Source organism: Mustela erminea, chromosome 1, assembly GCF_009829155.1.
Source record: "Mustela erminea isolate mMusErm1 chromosome 1, mMusErm1.Pri, whole genome shotgun sequence".
Lineage (NCBI taxonomy): Eukaryota > Metazoa > Chordata > Mammalia > Carnivora > Mustelidae > Mustela > Mustela erminea.
The window spans coordinates 178,347,505-178,365,355 of NC_045614.1; positions in this window are offsets into that span (position 1 = coordinate 178,347,505).

Genomic DNA, 17,851 nt, shown 5'->3' on the forward strand with positions numbered 1-17,851 from the left:
TAGCGGAGATCACCAAGTGTTGGGCTTGCCTCTGCTTGTACATCAGAAGTCCTTCACTGCTTGCCAGTTGTGACTGTTAACTGGAGAGGAAATGACTTTATAGAGATCAACTGTTGGAATGTGGACCTACCTGGGTAATCTGATTGAGAATATAGGATACAACGTGGAAGAGACTGCATGATAGTCTAAAGTGGACCATGGACTTTGCATCTAGGTCATCAGTTCAAAGTCTAGTTCTGTCAATATCTGTGTCACTTTGCACAAAATATTTACCTTCTTTATGCTTCTCTGTTTTTAAACAATAGTGAGTATTTCACATGGTTATTATGAAGATTAAATGAATTCACATAGGTAAATTACTCAGAACTTTTGCCTGGCATGTTTTAAGCCTTACATAAGCATTTTCTTCTATTATTTAAGAGAATGCACGACGTATCTTTTCATTCTTCCACTTTTCTATTGCAGGAGCGAGCACATTGTTCAAACTTACCATTTCACAATAATTTAAGCATCTGTTTATGTTTTTGTAACAGATTTTTTTTTAAGTCAAGGAAACTGTCACATTTAATACAATTTCTTGACATCTCAAAGTGTTCTTTTATTAGGGAATCATAAACTGTTACAAAGTTTTTAACCAAGATGGCAGCTTCTATTAGGCACAAATAACTTTTGCAGGTGATGGTGAAGCTGAGAGAAAAGGAACTGCAGACTGTCTCAATATTGTAAATTTTAAATTTAGTCAGCTACCAAATGTCTCTTTCCTATCCCTTTTCCTAGACCCTGGAATCTGTGCTGACTGAGCCCATCTGGGAACACAAACCAACCAGATGGCCATTGTGAACTGTTGGGGAGACCCCGCGGCAGTGAAAGTTAGTTTCAGAAAAGAAAGCTCTTTGGGACACAATGAATACAGGCCTAATTTATATTTGAGGGCTTTAGATGGAGATTAAGTCCAACAGTGGCATGATATTAAACCACAGTTGGGAGGGTTTTTTGTTTTTATGCCATTGAAGCTGAATTATAAGTTTGGGGAGCTTTGCAAGTGTGAAAAGAGATGCCATAAAAGGAAAGGGAAGCTGAATAATTGTATGGCTGTGCAGGTTACAAACAGTATGTAAAAGGACTGAGGTTAAAGAGCCTCATCAAAGCAATGCCTTCTTCAATCGATTTTTGTCACAAGGATTATGACTTTAGGAGAGGTATAACCAGCAGGGGATAAAGGAGTGGCATTCCCCCTTCTTTTAATGCCAAAAGTACTTGAACAATTGATAACAAGGGATTAGAAACTGAAAATATATTGTGGCCTTGCTCTATTCAGACTAGTGTCAAGGTTGAAGGGACATGGTTCATGAATTTGAGAAGCATTAGTGCACTAGTTATGGGGAATCCACAGACCTCATGTGTCTAGAGGCTCAGCAAATACCATGATGATAAAAATTAGTTCTGGCCTAAGTTAATCAGTAAATCAGATACAGATACTCATCTGGCCTTTCAGACATGATCTTAATCCTCCCTTCATCTTTTCTTTATTAGATGGCATATATTAGATTTAGTTATTTCATCGAAGATCCTTTTCCTGTGGGAGATGGTTTATAAACACTGAAGAGGGATTCTGGAACAATAAACTGAAGCTCAATCAACACCAGCCTAAATGAAAAATGCAATTAATGTTTGTCATATTTTTTCCATGCTTGGTGACTCTAATTTATAGTAAACCACATTTTGCAATTCACAGTTGTCTTAGACAGTTTGTGACTGACTCTATCATGACTATTAACTAATTATCCTTTCATTAAGTAACAGCAATGTGTTGGGGACCATAGGTGGCAGGCCCAAGGGAATGCAAAGATGAATATTCTTCCTCCCTTCAGGCATCTCACTGTTTAGTAGTTTGGAAAAAAATATTAGAAATTATACAAAGTGCTAAATGCAATGATAGAGATATACTCAGGACATTAAACTACCAGCAAGCCCTTTAATATAAATAGGGTTACAGAGAGACAGACAGTGAAGTTGGCAGATAAGGACAAATGGAAAACATCACAGTGTATGAAAGCTTGTCTGAGATTCCTGGACTAGTGACATACATTTGAAAACAAGCCATGTGGGTGTGTGAAATTCTGATAAATGGCCTAGAGTAAGTTAGAATGTACTATATTGTTCTAGGATGTAGAAGGCTTTGAATCGTCTTTGGTCCTGTTGTATTCGTTATCTTTAGCTGTATGACAAGTTACTCCCAATCTTAGCAGCTTAAAACATTATTATCCCATATACTTTGTGTGGCTCAGGAATCCAAAAGTGGTTTAGCTCAGTAGTTCTGACCCAGGGTATCTCAAGATCTTGCAGACAAGTCCCTTGGGCCTGTACCCATCTAAGGCTTTTGTGGTGGAGGGTCCATTTTAAAGAAAGTACATTAGCAAGCTATCGACTACAGACTGCAGTTCCTGAATGTGTGGGCCTCTATACACACTCCCTGAACATTCTTAAACCATGGAAACCAGCTCCCACAAAGCAACTGATCTGATCAGGATAATGAGCCAGAGAGAATATCTTCCCCAAGCTAGAAGCTTCAGTCTTTGGGAACAGGTTCACATTTTTGCCACATTTTATTCAAAAGTTTGTTTCTGAAACCAGCCAACATTCAAGTGGAGGGGAATGAAATATTGTAGAAATATTTTTAAAACTTCCAAATTTATGTAATAACAAGAAATCCTAGATAGACCAAAAAAAGATCATGCTTTTCTTTAAACCATAAGAACCTTTCAACTATAAGCATCCAACTGAGGGCTGCTGGAGGGGAGAGGGATGGGAGAATGGGGTAACAGAGAGATAGGCATTAAGATTGGCATTAAGGGAGATAGGCACTTGATGTAATGAGCACTTAGAATTATATGCAACTGATGAATCACTGAACTCTACCTCTGAAACTAATAATACACTATATGCTAATTGATTGAATTTAAATACAAGAAAAAAAGAAAAAATAAATAAAGGCATTGGAGAGCTGTGGATGCATTGAAATCTGAAGAAACTAAGTTCCTTAATGTCTTCTAAGACACTTCTATCTAAGTGATAGTGTCTTCTAAAAACATTAAGGGCCAAAGGATGTTTCTATGCCTGGAGTAAGTTGATAAAGTTGGGTAAGGATGGTGGGGACATTTTTTTTAATTACTTTCTCTCTTTTTTTTTTTTTTTTTTGAGCTGATCATCCTAGACAGGCTTCATTATCTCTCTTCAACAAATTAACACAGTTCAGGAGTATCCATATAATTCCAGGCCCTAATTTTTATAATTTTTTTAGTTTCTTTCAAGTATTAGATATGATATAGAAACAAGTGGGGCCTCTCTACCAGTATGCATCCAAATTTATAGCCAGTGACATTTATAACCATTGAACAATCACAGGATGTCGGGGCTATCCACATTCTGCAGGTTACTAGTGTTAAGGATCTCATTGCTAGAGTGATCATCATCTGAGATAGGCACCGTAACCAGGGGCTCAGACTGCTCAGAGATGAGGGTCATCCCACCAAAAATTCTTCTCAGACCAAGGGAGGTGTTAGCTGAAGGAAGGGGACTTAGGCACAGATAGAGAATGGGGATGACTGAGTACCATATGGCTTCAAGATCAACTACAACAACAGAGCTTAAAGAAGCTACCCCCAATGGAGCAAAATTACTAACAGAAGCAGGTGGCTGTCAGTGACCCAAGGAATGGGCTATAGTTGATACTCTTCCCAGTCAAAGCCACTCACCCGTCTGTCACTAGAAATGTTGATTGCTGATGGTTCAGAGATGTATCTTTCATAAGAATTTCACTTGGTTGCTGAGTTGATGAGAACAGCTCCACCCGATGTTGCACTCCTACCCAGAAAGAGATTCTCAGCTAAAAACTGGCCAAAGCAGGCACACAAAGCCCTGGCCATGTAGCTTTGATTGGAGACAGCTCTCACTCTAGCTGTATGAGATCAGCTGATATACTGGTTGCAACCACATTATGGGTCTGCTTCTCCCTCTTCCTAATGCACTTTCCTTACTTCCTTAAAGGCAGATCTCCCAGATCTCTTAAAGGCACAAACTGTGCCTCCGAATCTGTTTCCAGGGGTCTCAGTCTACGATGTACTATTGGAGGAAAAAAGAAGGGAATGTATTATTAACTCGAAAATATATGTACATTTTCAAAGGCACTGGTAATTCAGACCTTTGCCATCTGTTAGGTTGTCACTTGGAGAAATCTGATTGACTCAAGTGACATTCATTATCTGCATACTTTCCTTAGTCATTACTTCATTTAAATGAGAGATATATACAGTTACTATAAAGTGTACAATTGTAATTATAATAGAGTGTAATTGCAATAAAGTGTAACTGGGTATAGTTTTTTTGTTTTGTTTTGTTTAAAAATAATAACCCCATGTTAGTTATGTTCTAGATCCAAGTATCTTTTCCAAATGCTGCCCGGCTGCCATGCAGTGATCACAGGTGCATTGCTAGATGCTTTGCAGTGAATTCACAGAAGGATAAGCATAAAGAATCAATAGCCTTTCATAGACTTATAGACCAGTCCATTTTGCAGTCACTGTTTAGCAGCTGGACATGCATAAATTCCAGATTTTTCCTCTAGCTTTGAGGCATTCATTCATGAAGGTGCTTGTTAGTGACTCTTCTCTGATTCTTTATTTTCCAGGATCCTTCCATAATTGTTTATTGTCTAATTTTATAATAAATTACTTTCTTAAAAAATAGTTACAATGGTTTTACTTCCCTGATTGATTCCCTTCACCAGTTCAAATGCCCTAAAATTGCAATATAATTTATCCAGTGTTCTTTTTCTTCTTTCTAAAATGGTATCTATGTAATTTGGGTCTTTATTGTCCCTTTTAGGATCTTTCTCAACTTCAGGAATTTTGTTAGATATTTTACTTGAGTTATTTCTCCCTAATCAATTTTTTCATTTGTTTACTCTTTTTGGTTCTATTTGGACTCTGTCAAAAAGGATGTTGGCATCTGTCTCTTATCCTTTTGTTCTCTTAGTTTTCCATTTATATTCTTCCATTTTTTAATCTTCTCTTGATGCTTCTGTTCCTAGTGAAGTGTTGCACATTGATTTATTCTTCAGGTATATCCATTGTCATACTCAACCTGCCTTTCAAATTATTTATTTTACATATATTATATTTGATTCTGAATACATCTAGTAGGTTTTTTTTTTAATTTATTTTTTAAATTTTTTTATTTTATTATTATTTTTTTTATTTCCAGCATAACAGTATTCATTATTTTTGCACCACACCCCGTGCTCCATGCAATCCGTGCCCTCTATAATACCCACCACCTGGTACCCCAACCTCCCACCCCCCGTCCCTTCAAAACCCTCAGATTGTTTTTCAGAGTCCATAGTCTCTCATGATTCACCTCCCCTTCCAATTTCCCCCAACTCCCTTCTCCACTCTAAGTCCCCATGTCCTCCATGCTATTTGTTATGCTCCACAAATAAGTGAAACCATATGATAATTGACTCTCTCTGCTTGACTTATTTCACTCAGCATAATCTCTTCCAATCACCTCACACCAGTCAGAATGGCTAAAATCAACAAGTCAGGAAATGACAGATGCTGGCGAGGATGCGGAGAAAGGGGAACCCTCCTACACTGTTGGTGGGAATGCAAGCTGGTGCAGCCACTCTGGAAAACAGCATGGAGGTTCCTCAAAATGTTGAAAATAGAACTGCCCTATGACCCAGGTTTTTTTTTTTTAAAGGTTTTATTTATTTATTTGACAGACAGAGATCACAAGTAGGCAGAGAAGCAGGCAGAGAGAGGAGGAAGCAGCCTCCCTGCTGAGCAAAGAGCCCAATGTGGGGCTCCATCCCAGGACCCTGGACCCACAACCTGAGCCAAAGGCAGAGACTTTAACCCACTGAGACACCCAGGTGCCCCTAGTAGGTTCTTCTTTAAGACATTTTGTTCTTGATTTTATTTTCAAGATTCTCCATTGTTTGTCTGATGATAATAGGCTTATTTTAAATACTCATTCTCTCTGGGCCTTTATTCTTCTTTGGTTTATAATAATCAGTTTGTTGCTTTTTCCCTTAGGGTATCAAGAGCTATAATAGTGTTTCCTTTGTGTGATAAATCTAAATAAATTATAATCAAGAAACATACAACATATTATTATTAAGATGGGCAGGGGGTGGGGGGAAAAAGAGAAAGATACCTATTATCACCAGGACTATCAAAGTAGTAGTGGAGTCTGAAGTCTGTGGTAAATGCAGCAAGATACAAAGCATGTGAAGAAGTACAATGAATATCTCTAGTAGACAAATAAGCAAACTGTTATTATAGATGATATGATCACTTACTTATAAGATGAAAAATTTAGTAACATATTCTTTTTTATAAATATAAAATTCAACAAAACTGACTACAATATAACTTATATGAACTAAGCATTCCTCTACACTAGCCAAAACTAACTAAAAAATATAATAAAGTTGTATGAGCAATAAAAATACGTAAAAGACCTAGGACTTTACTTAATGAGAAGAATAAGAATTTATAAAAAAAAATCCTCTCTTTTAAAAGACATGCAGAAATATTTGAAATAAAAGAAATGTAACTTGTTCACGGAGCAAGTGACTTAAGAGTTTATTTAAGAAGGTCATGGACATACACTATTAGAGCCATGTGGTTCAAGTACGATATAAAGCTTATTGGAGGAAAACGTACAGCAGCATAGTGCAGAGCTTGTGCAAAACCCTCATGACTCTACAGCGTAGGTGGGGTATATAGATAGTCTGTGTACACCTTGGCCAATGATCCCATAGAGAGTCACCTGCCGTGGCCAATAAGTTGGATGTGCAATTGAGTGCACTCCAAGGGCAAGTACGAGCTCTGTCCCTAAACCTTATTACATATCTACAGTCTATCCTAACAAGGATCGGAAATACCTAGCTTTTCTAAATAACAAGAACTATATTCAAAGGATTTTCTAGTCAAGGAGCAACCCTGAGGACTATGCACATGGAAGGCCAAGGTCTGTATACAAGGGTCGTGGGAAGAGCCTTGCCTGCCAAGAATACTGACATCAGCCGAAGGCTCTGCCAGTTCTCTGATAAGCTAGTGATAGAGGGCACAAAAGGAGTCTTCAAGGCCAGCCAGAATTGTCTCTCATCATTAACATCGTAAAAATGTTTATTCTTCCAGTTTTAATCTACAAAAACCAATATGCAATTCCAAATAAAACTCCAGCAGTTTATTTTGAGAGACTAGACAACTTATTATAATTTTATCTATTACAACCTATTTTTTTTCTTAAAGAGAGGGAACCTACATCTTAAATGATATGAAGATATACTATACAAATGCATAGCAATAAAAATAATGTGGTACTGAGGCAGCCATAAGCATGCAGACCATAGGAACAGATTAAAGTAGGGTTTGTCAACCTCATTATTATTTATATTTTGAGCCAATTCGTTGGTAGGATGGGGGTAGTGCTGTTGTGTGCATTGTAAGATGTTTAGGCTTCTACTTAACAGATTCCACTAGGACCCCGTTGCGCCCCACCCAGCCTATCCTGGTCTTGACAAGCAAAATATTCGTCATATATTTCCAAATGATCTCTGGGAAGTGAAATTGCCTCTAATTGAGAACTACTAGACTAGATTCCTCAAAAATAAAGCTGTGTATTATGAGAGACTCTGTTTTCAATGAAATTGGCCATATAAACCAACTGGGTTGGGGAAGATTGATAAATGGCATTAAGAAAACTAGCTCACATATAGAGTAAAATAAGGCAGGATTCTTTGGTGTGCTGAATAATGGTTCACCAAAAGATGTCTGAGTCCTAAGCCACAGAACCTATGAATATTACCTTTGAGTCAAAGGTGCTTTGCATACCTTCAGGATTTTGAGATGAGGAGACTAATTTGGATTATCCAATGGGTCTGATGTAATAGAAAGTGTCCTTATAAAAGAAAAGATGATGTGAAAATGGAAGCAGAGAAAGTTAAGATGTTATGTTACTGGCTTTATTGGTGGAGAAAGGGACCATGAACTAAAGAATGTAAGAAAGGCAAGTCTAGAAACTGAAATGCCAAGGAAATGAATTCTCCTCTAAAGCCTCCAGTATGAACACAGCTTTGCTGGCACCTTGATTTTTGCCCAGTGAAACCCATTTCAGAGGGTTCTGCTCTTCAAACCTGTAAGAGCATAAGTCTCTATTATTTTATGTCTTTAAGTTAGTGATAGTTTGTTATAACAGCAATAAAAACGAATGTAGGCCTCTACCTCTAACTGTATACAATGATGAATGTTAAGAGAATTAAAACACATACATAAATGAATAAATGGAATGAAGCTAACAACAGAAATATTTGGAAACTAACTCTTTGCATTTGGGTTGGGAGAGGAGTTTTTAACCAAGATCTCTAAAGCATAAATCCTCAGGCAAAAAATCAAGCTCATTTAACCACATCTAAAATTTAATCCAATGGACATTGGGGAGAAGAACTATTTACAAAATCTGGACAGATTCTAGAGAAAGAGTTTTAACTATGAAGCTGCTTAAAGTGGTGATAACAGTTGAGATCAGCAGGAAGCTGACCAAAACACATAAAAGGAAATCTGGCTACTGAGATGACAGGAGAGGGCTTCAGAGGGCTTCAAGGTAAACTTGGGAGTCTATAAGGCTATACACACATTCAAAGACAAGGCTACGTGTGTGTCCAAGAAAAGACATGAGAGGCCTTTGATCTTCCCTCTTCAGTGGATCTTGAAACTCTGTGCAAGGAGAGAGTAAAGGCTGAAGCAGAATTTTAACTGCCAGGGGGATCACCGAAGATGTGCCACATCACACAAACACAGTCCCATGAAATGCTTCAAGACATTTAAGGAAATCTCTGTTTAATCACTGGCTGACCACTAAAATAATATAGTGGAGACTTCAGTGGCTACTTGCGACAAAAAGTACACAGTTGACAAAATTTGTTCAAGTCTGTTACTAACTAGACAAACAGCAGCCTCAGCAACAACAAGTGATAACTGTAGCACACTGAGGGAGAGTGGAATCTGAATTCCTCATTATGTTATTTAAAGTATCTAGATTTCAGGGGCGCTTGGGTGGCCCAGGGGATTAAAGCCTCTGCCTTCAGCTCAGGTCATGATCCCAGGATCTGGGTCTCTGCTCAGTAGGGAACCTGTTTCCTCCTCTCTCTCTGTCTGCCTCTCTACCTACTTGTGATCTCTGTCAAATAAATAAATAAAATCTTTAAAAAAAGTATCTAGATTTCAATAAAAACATATCACAGGAGTTGCAAGAAACAAGAAAGTATGGTCCTTATGCTGGAGGAAAGAAAATGCAGGCAGTAGGATAGAATTGTCCTTGAGGAAGTCCAGAGATTGGTATTACCGGAAAAAACTCTCTATCAACTATTCCTAATACATTCAAAAACTAAAGAAAAGCATGCCTAAAGAACTAAGGGAATGCATGAGAGTGATGTCTTACCAAATAGAGAATATCAGTGAAGAGATAGAAATTGTTAAAAAAAATTGTTAAAAAGTAAGTGGAAGTTCTATAATAACTGAAATGAAAATTTCACTAGAGACCTCAACAGCAGATTTGAGCTGGCAGAAGGAAGAAGCAGAACCTTCAAGATAGGTCGGTGGAGATTATTCTGTCTGAGGAACAGAGAGAAAAAAGAATGAAGAAAAATAGAGCCTCAAAGATGTGAGACAGTGGCTTGAGCTACTGTTTTCCTCTACCCAAGGTCACTGCTCTTCTCGGGAGGTGGACTTCAACATGGTCATCTTTTTTCAGGTTTTAACAACCACTCTCTGCACTTAAGCTTTTAAACCTATGGATTGTAGATCTCTCTGCTTTTAACCCTGGATTATTAAAATGACCTTTGTGGTTCCCCTAAATCCTATTCACACCTTAAAAAAAAAGTCCATTTGTAAATATTCACTCTCAAATTGTCTTACATGAGTGATAATCATACACATGTTTATTAAAGCAGACAGATGGAAAACACCTACTTGTCTGTCACCAGGGGAATAACTATGTAAAAATGGTGATCTAGACCATGGAATATTATTCCATTGCTAAAAGGAATGGCTGAAATATATTTATAGCAACATCCTATACCTTACAAACAGTACTGAATGAGAAAAGAAACAACATAAACCCGTAGTTTTATGTACATTTAAATGCCACAGAATTCTATTGTGTTTTCAAAGATATAAAGATATTCAGTGACAGGTACCATAGTGGGCAGCCATTGAGAAAAGAGGGGGACAGGAGTGATATCAGGAATGAAGGGCAGAATAAAATAATATATGTGAATATCTTTCATGGACAACTAGACTTTGCCATGAGCTGAGCTGTTTGACTAATCGAGTCATGCTTAGGTGTCCAGCAAAAGGCAAGTACAGACAAATAAAATTAGGGGTCTGGGTTAAGTGATTGACAAAATCTTTTTTGGTTTTGAAGTTTTTTTTATATGTAATGTAATTATGAATTTAAGCTTTCTTTAAGATGAAATAAGGCGACCCCATTTAAAAATAGCATATTAATGATTATTTTGCCCATGATGTGCACACTGAACACAGACATGGAAAATTTAGCCCAATGGAAGTTGCCATTTTGACCAGATAAGAGAGGATGAGGGATAAGGTCATGGGTAAAATAGGGGCTGTGGATGGGTTGAGTGTCAGAACTATTGATGGGCAGAGTAGAACTTTGGGATATGGTAATTAGGAAACTTTGAGGGGGCAAAATGAGGATATAGATAGAGCCTGGGATGAGGTGACACTTCGAAGAAGGGAGCGTAGCCCTTCTTTGCTTGTTAATTGGCTGTACGTTTTCAGAAAGCTACATCATATTGTTCTTGACACTGCCATGCGTTATTGTATTAGGTCACATCAAATTGTCCCTGAAATAAAATAATGATACTAAAATGACACATTTTTTTCTTTGAATAATCCAAATTAACAGAAATGATGCAAGCCGCTGATCACTGATGGGAAGGATTAAAAAAAAAAAGAAGTAGGTTTGATTGGTGAAGGAGAGGTCTTTGAGGAGGTGGTGAGGAAAGAAAAACACCAGTTGTCATTCTATTCAGGAAGGAGAGATGACTATTTATTTTGATTAACATTTCATATGCCTGTCAGGCAAACCCAAATAATTTACATGTGGGCGAATGTGGGCTGTGTAAGATTTATTTGGGGTGATAAGTGTGGGAAGGAGATTTGGCAGAAAGATTCTAAAGATAGAGAACAGATAATTTTTAAAAGAAAACTGTTTTGCTTATGACATTGATTTAACTAATAAAAGTAGATATTGTTTAATCCAGCTGTTTCTTCATTTGGGGATATAGTATTTTTATGGGAATGATGATGTAACTTAAGTTACACACTAACTTAAAAGCAGTTGTGTATTCTTAGTGGATTGGTTTCGGTAGGCATGTTCCAAGAAAATGGCAGCCCACAAATAGCTTTAGAGTATCTTTCTTTGTGAATGACTTTGGAAAAGGAATCTATGTATCTAATTGCTTACTTTATATGATCTGAGATTAAATGAAATAAGCTACGTTTATTCTATGGAACAAAAGGAGCCAGCTGGATTCCTGTGATGCTAGTCCTTAACCAGAGACAATCTCTACCAGGTCCAGTTAATCTCTCTTTCCATTGATGGAATATTCTCAGAGGTAACTCTAAGCATTGAGTAGCAATTCAAAGTAGGCTCATTCTGGACAGAAGGAATCTTTATTCACAGAAAAGGTAAAGGGGTAAAGAGAAATGTGCTCTCTTACACTGAGAAAATACTTTGGAGTTCAGTCGTGCCAGAGAGTTACATAATTGGCAGTCAAAAGCACTGCGAAGATTTTCAAGAACCAGAAGTCAGAGTCTTTGGTATTACATCTGTTTCACATGTATGCTCAAGCCCCCAAATCACAATAGTGGAGATTACTGTTGTTTTATTTTCCCAGCCAGTTGTTACTCGTGCTCAACTGTGCAAGAAGCATGCCTCTCCATTGACGTAAGTTTCTAGGCGAAACAGAAAAGCAGGTGGGGGGAATGTTGTGATTCTGCAAGCTCTCAGAATCATGCAACGTCCCCCTTATCTCTGAGCAGGGAAGTGTTTTCTAAAGTGAGGCGAACATTCACCAGACTTCTGTGTTACTTTGAAGTGCTTGTCTTTCCTAGCAGTTCTGACTGGTCTTCTGGGGGAAGCGGAATTCTCTAAGGCCGGTGCCTTACAGAGCAAGGAGAGTGGCTGGTGGACAGCTGGTTTAAGAGAGTAGACGCTGAAGCCAGGGACAATCTCTCCTTGAAAAGTTTGAATGCTCTGTAGTTTGTAATGAAAGCAACACAAGCCCTTGGCTGACTGACTTTTCTGCTTCTCGAAGAATTAGCTGGTGTGAAAAGCAGGAGGGGCACTAACTTGTTGTGGTGTAGACTGCCATTAGGAATCCCATCCTGGCTGACGCCCAACTTGTTCTTTTGAATATTCATTGCTCATCACCCGGAGGAACAGGGACATTGAGTTATCACTGAGCTGTGCATGTAACCAATAAAAAAAAGAAATCCCCAAAGCTTCTTGTGTTCTACATAAAGATAACAGTACTTACTTGGAGTTCTTTTGCATTCTCAGGTTTAAATAATACAAAGTCTGTATGCTTTTCATAATCTAATATTTTATAAATTGGACTTCCAAGTAGATGGTGTAGCATGAATAAAGAGATGTAGCACGAATAAAAATTAGGAGTCCAAATTACTGGGCGTGTGTGATGGGATGGGGGAATTCTCTAAACTGTGGCTGGTTCCCGGAGTATAGATCTCTTTATCACGTGTCCTTGACCTTTGAGAACAGAACTAAGAGAAGCGATGTTGTAACTGGAGTAGACAGCGTATTTGGGTGTGACGACTGGAGGGCACTTTTGTCTATTATTAGCTATGGAAATCCTGGTCAACTGTAGGTCAGATCGTGCCACTCCTCTGCTTAAAACCCTCCAATAGCTTTCTACATCACTCAGAGTATCAGTTGTTGAAGGTTCTTCCCTGCAATGCCCAAGTGATCTACTCCGATGTCCCCTACTGTTCCCCACCTGCAGCTCACCTGACTGACCTCTTGTATCACACACCACTTTGCTCATTCCCTTCCAGACACCCCAGTCTCTTTCTTGCTCCTCTAACAGACCAACTGCACATCTCCCACAGAATCTCTGCACTTGCGACACACCTAGAAAACGTTTCGCCCAGAAAAGACTTCTTGGTTCGCTTTCTCATTTCTTTCAAGCCTTTTTTTTTTTTTTTTTCACCTATACCACCATTTCAGTGCTATTTCTCTAGCCATCTTGTCTCGATTGTTTCCCTCACCCTGAGATATCTTGTCTCTCCCCTATATAGTACTTTTTCACCAGGAGAATATATATTTAAAATATTGGTTATTGTCAAGCTTCCCATTAGAATGTAATCTTCATGAAGGAAGCTATTCTAATCTTTTGTGTTCATTACTCTGTCTCAGGCAGCTGGAACAATGTCCAGAGCACAGTCATCACTCCATAAATACTTGTTCAAAAATAAATAGCTGACATTTATTCATGTTTCTGCTCTGCTCTGCACTCTTTTAACTGTTTCTTTACACGTATCATTTATTATTTGCAAGAACACAATAAAAGCAGTGGTTCTGCTTCCCTTCATTTTACTGAAGGGAAAATCAAAGCAGATTTCGAAATCAGGATTATATCACTCAAAAGCAGTGAAGTAGGATATAAACTCTGATAACCTGAATCTTACAAATCAAACTCTTAGCACTATTTCACCCTGTTAACCACAATAGTGCTACCTACCTGAAACCTATACTTTCTTAAGACTTTTGGGGAGGATAGAAATTTGTTTTCCTAAGGTTAATTTTTAAAAGATTCTCATAATCATGTTTCAAGCAAAATTTATATGGTGTATGAATACTTAAAATGGCATTTACTATTTGCTCCAACAGCAGAATACATAAACACTTTAAAACCCTCTGTAACACTGCAGATACCATAAAACCAATGAAATCAATATTTTGGGGGTGATAGGAAACAGTACATACGAACCACAACACTACATATCTCTCTTAGTTTTATTTGTAGACATTAGTTACAGAAACTGTATTTATAAATTCATTATTTTTTATTAAAAAAAAGTAATGACTTTTTAAGACATTGTTATAAATATGTTCTTCTTGTAGTCCTTTCAGAATTCCGGTAAGAAAATTAAAGGTCACAGTGACCCCTTAGCCCAAATAACTTGTGAGCAGTAAAACTAAGAGCAGGATAGTGACATGATAATTACACATATTGTTTGTTCGCTGAAGAAGTATCTATTGCCTCCTATAAACTGAAGTTAGTTGTTTCTATTTGTTTATCTTGCAAATAAGAAATGCATAAAATGTTTTAGAGAAAGAAGAAAATAGATGTATATTGTTTAAAATACACTTAGCCATCACTTAGATTATTCTTCCATGTCTGTAAGTTATTGTTATTTTTCTTTACACAGGCAAATGGAATGTTCACCTTTGCACAGTGGGCAGAATAAAGCCATAAATGTTTCTGATTTGCTTATAGTAGATGTAAATGAAATAAACTAAATTCTAAACTTTTTCCCCTAAAGCTTTCAATAAACATACAAGGGGAGCTTCAATAGATGTTTAAAACTTTTCATATTCAAGATTAAAATTGTGAAATTGGTTAAAACTCACCTTTGCCACCCCACTAAATGATATGACATAGAATAATATACACTTGATCTCATCATGTTTTGTGTTCAGAACGGATGACTTTAGAGAATACTGAAACGGATATATTTTTCAAATGAGATCATGCCCCTCATTGTAAGACAGCATCTAAGACAGCATGAACATTATTCCAACTTGCTCTGTGTTTCCAATGCAAGCCCACCATGGTTGGTGAGGAGGAGATGAAAATTACCGGAATAAGGAGGAAGTAAGAGAAAAGGAAGGTAAAAGGGAAGGAGAGGAAAAAGTGGCTTTCTTTTTTTTTCTTTTTTCTTTTTTTTTCCATTTTCCCCCCAAAAATTTGCCCTTTAAGAGCTTTCACTTCACATTTCAGGCAGGTGACTTTGGAATACGCTGGCCCTATTAGAGCAGCCATAGCTACAGGAAAGCATTTCTGCTGCAGGAACCAGAGGAATGTGGGTTCGGGGATACAGTTCTCCAAACAGAATAAATGAGATTCTTTTAATTGTATGATCACAAGGCGCTTTCTTAGCGAGACAAAAAGAATTGCCATCTTAATATTTGAGAAAATGCGTACTGTTGACGTAATTCATTTCGTCTGTAACTCTCGAGCATCTGTCTGATGTGATGCAGTACATTGAGTTCATTACCTGGCAGATGGGAAGGACTACTAATGCTCTATTTGACTCTTCATTTTCCCGCTTGCATTTCTGAAACGGGGGAAGCTAAGGACTCCATCATAGTCCTAGCGCCCTACTTTCCCTTCTCAAACACCTGCCCCCTTTCCTGTGTCCGCAGGTTGACCTGGCCCTAATTTCTCCGCAGCCGGTGTTGCTGGTCCTCCGGATGGACAGCATCTTGCCATCTGCACCGTGATCAGACCTCTCTGTTACTGTCTCACTCTTCCCAGATCCCGTCTTGACTCGGTTCCTGACTTCTGTAAACTCCATGGATATGCGTTGGCGAGATGTTAATTTGGGAAACACGGCTTGCAATCTGTGGAGCAACAAGAACAGCTGGTGCTGCTGCTGTTTAGTTTTTCTTGGCAGATGTACATGGAGGGAATTACGAACAGGGAAACGGGCCCCAGCCTTGGCTGCTATCTCCTGCAGAAACGTTACATTCACAGGCTCTGCTTCTCTTAGACCACTCAAGCACCAGGGCTTCGAATTTTAAGTCATTCCCCTTACATTCACGGTCCAGAGCTTCCTGTATGGACCGTTCTACGCTTCGTATTCAGTAGCCCTCTGACGGCCCACTTGACCACGAGGAGAGGCAGATTTCAGTATACTTAAGCAGCTTGAAGTTTACATCAAATATATGTTATTCCACATCCCTAATAATTTTAGGTCAATATTTAACTGTGTTACTACTTGTGTATTAATTTAAGCTTCAGTGAGTGTCTTAGTCTTCTAGTTTGTCAGGACAAAATACCATGGGCTGGGTGGCTTCAACGATAGACATGGAGTCTTACAGTTCTAGAGTCTGAGAGGTCCTTATATCAAGGTGCTAGTCAATTCTGCTCCTGGTGAAGGCCTTCGTTCTGGCTTGCAGATGGACAACTTCTTGGTCTTTCCTCACATGACAGAGAAAGAGCAAGTTCTGGTGTCTCTTTCTGTTCTTATGAGGCACTAATATCAATGTGGGGGCTCCACCCTCATGACTTCATTTAAACCTAATTGCCCCCAAACACCCCACCTCCTAAACAATCACATTGGAGGTTAGTGCTTCCACATGTGGATTTTAGGGGGGATGCATACATTCTGTCCATAACAGTAAGTTAACAATCTACATACCCCAAGTTAAATGGAGAAATTAACATGGTTTGAACCATCAGCACCATCATGATATTCGAACATTTTCATCACCCCCAAAACTTCCTATGCCCCTTTGCAGTGAATCCCTGTTTCTGACTCCTAGCCAGCCTTTGGCAACTACTATGCTTTCTGCCACTATAGTTTTCCTTTTCAGAATACCATTTAAATAGAATCATGTAGTGTATAGGTTATCTTTAGTGCCTGGCTCCTTTCATTTAGCTTCATGATTTAAAATCCATCCATGTTCTAGTGTATATCATTAATTTCTTCTTTTATCCCCCAAGTTTATGCATTCTCCAGCTAATGGATATAGGAATTCTTTCCAGTTTTTACTTATATGAATAAAGGTCCTATAAATATTGGTGTACAAGTCTTCCTGGAAACATAAACTCATTTTCTAGGGTGATGATGAGAAGTGGAATCAGTGGGTTGTATGAGCATAGATTTAATTTGATTAGAAAATATCACCCTACATTTCATGTTGTATATACCATTTTGAATTTCCTCCAGCAATATATGAGCTCCGGTTGGTCTATATCCTCACTAGCACTTTTCAGTTCTTAAAAACTTAAACCATCCTAGTGGTACCTTGATGTCTCAGTTGGTTAAATGTCTGACTCTTGATTTTGGCTCAAGTCATGGTCTCGGGGTCCTGGGATCCGAGCCCTATGTTGAGCCCCACCTGGAGCTCCATGCTTAATGGGAAGTCTACCTGAGGATTCTCTCCCTCTCCCTCGCTCCTCCTCCCACTAATGTTTTCTCTGTCTCTACAGTAAATAAATAAATCTTTAAAAAAATTTTTAGTATGATGTTTTATCATGAATTTTCATATTGACTAATGATATTGAAGACCTTTTCATGAGCTAATTTGTTATTTATATATCCTTATTTAGTGAATTTTCTATTCCGATATTTTATCCATATCTTATTTGAGTAATTTGTCTTATTGTTGTAAGAGGTCATTGTATTTCTGGTATATCAGTCCTTTATTAGACATATGCTATGCAAGTATTTTCTCCCAGTCTGTGACTTGTCTTTTCATTTTTTCTTAACAATATCCTTGAAAGGGGGAAAAAACCTTTACTTTTGGATATTTTATAAATACTTTGTTTTATGATAGTGCTTTTTATGTCCTACTTAATGCATCTTTGCTAACCCAAGGTCACATAAATTTTGTTGCTTTCGCTTACAAATTTTATAGTTTTAAGTCTTCATTTAGGTTTATTATTCATCAACTTCTAGTTAAATTTTGTATGGCATGTGGTAAGGTTTGAGGTTCTTTACTTGCATTT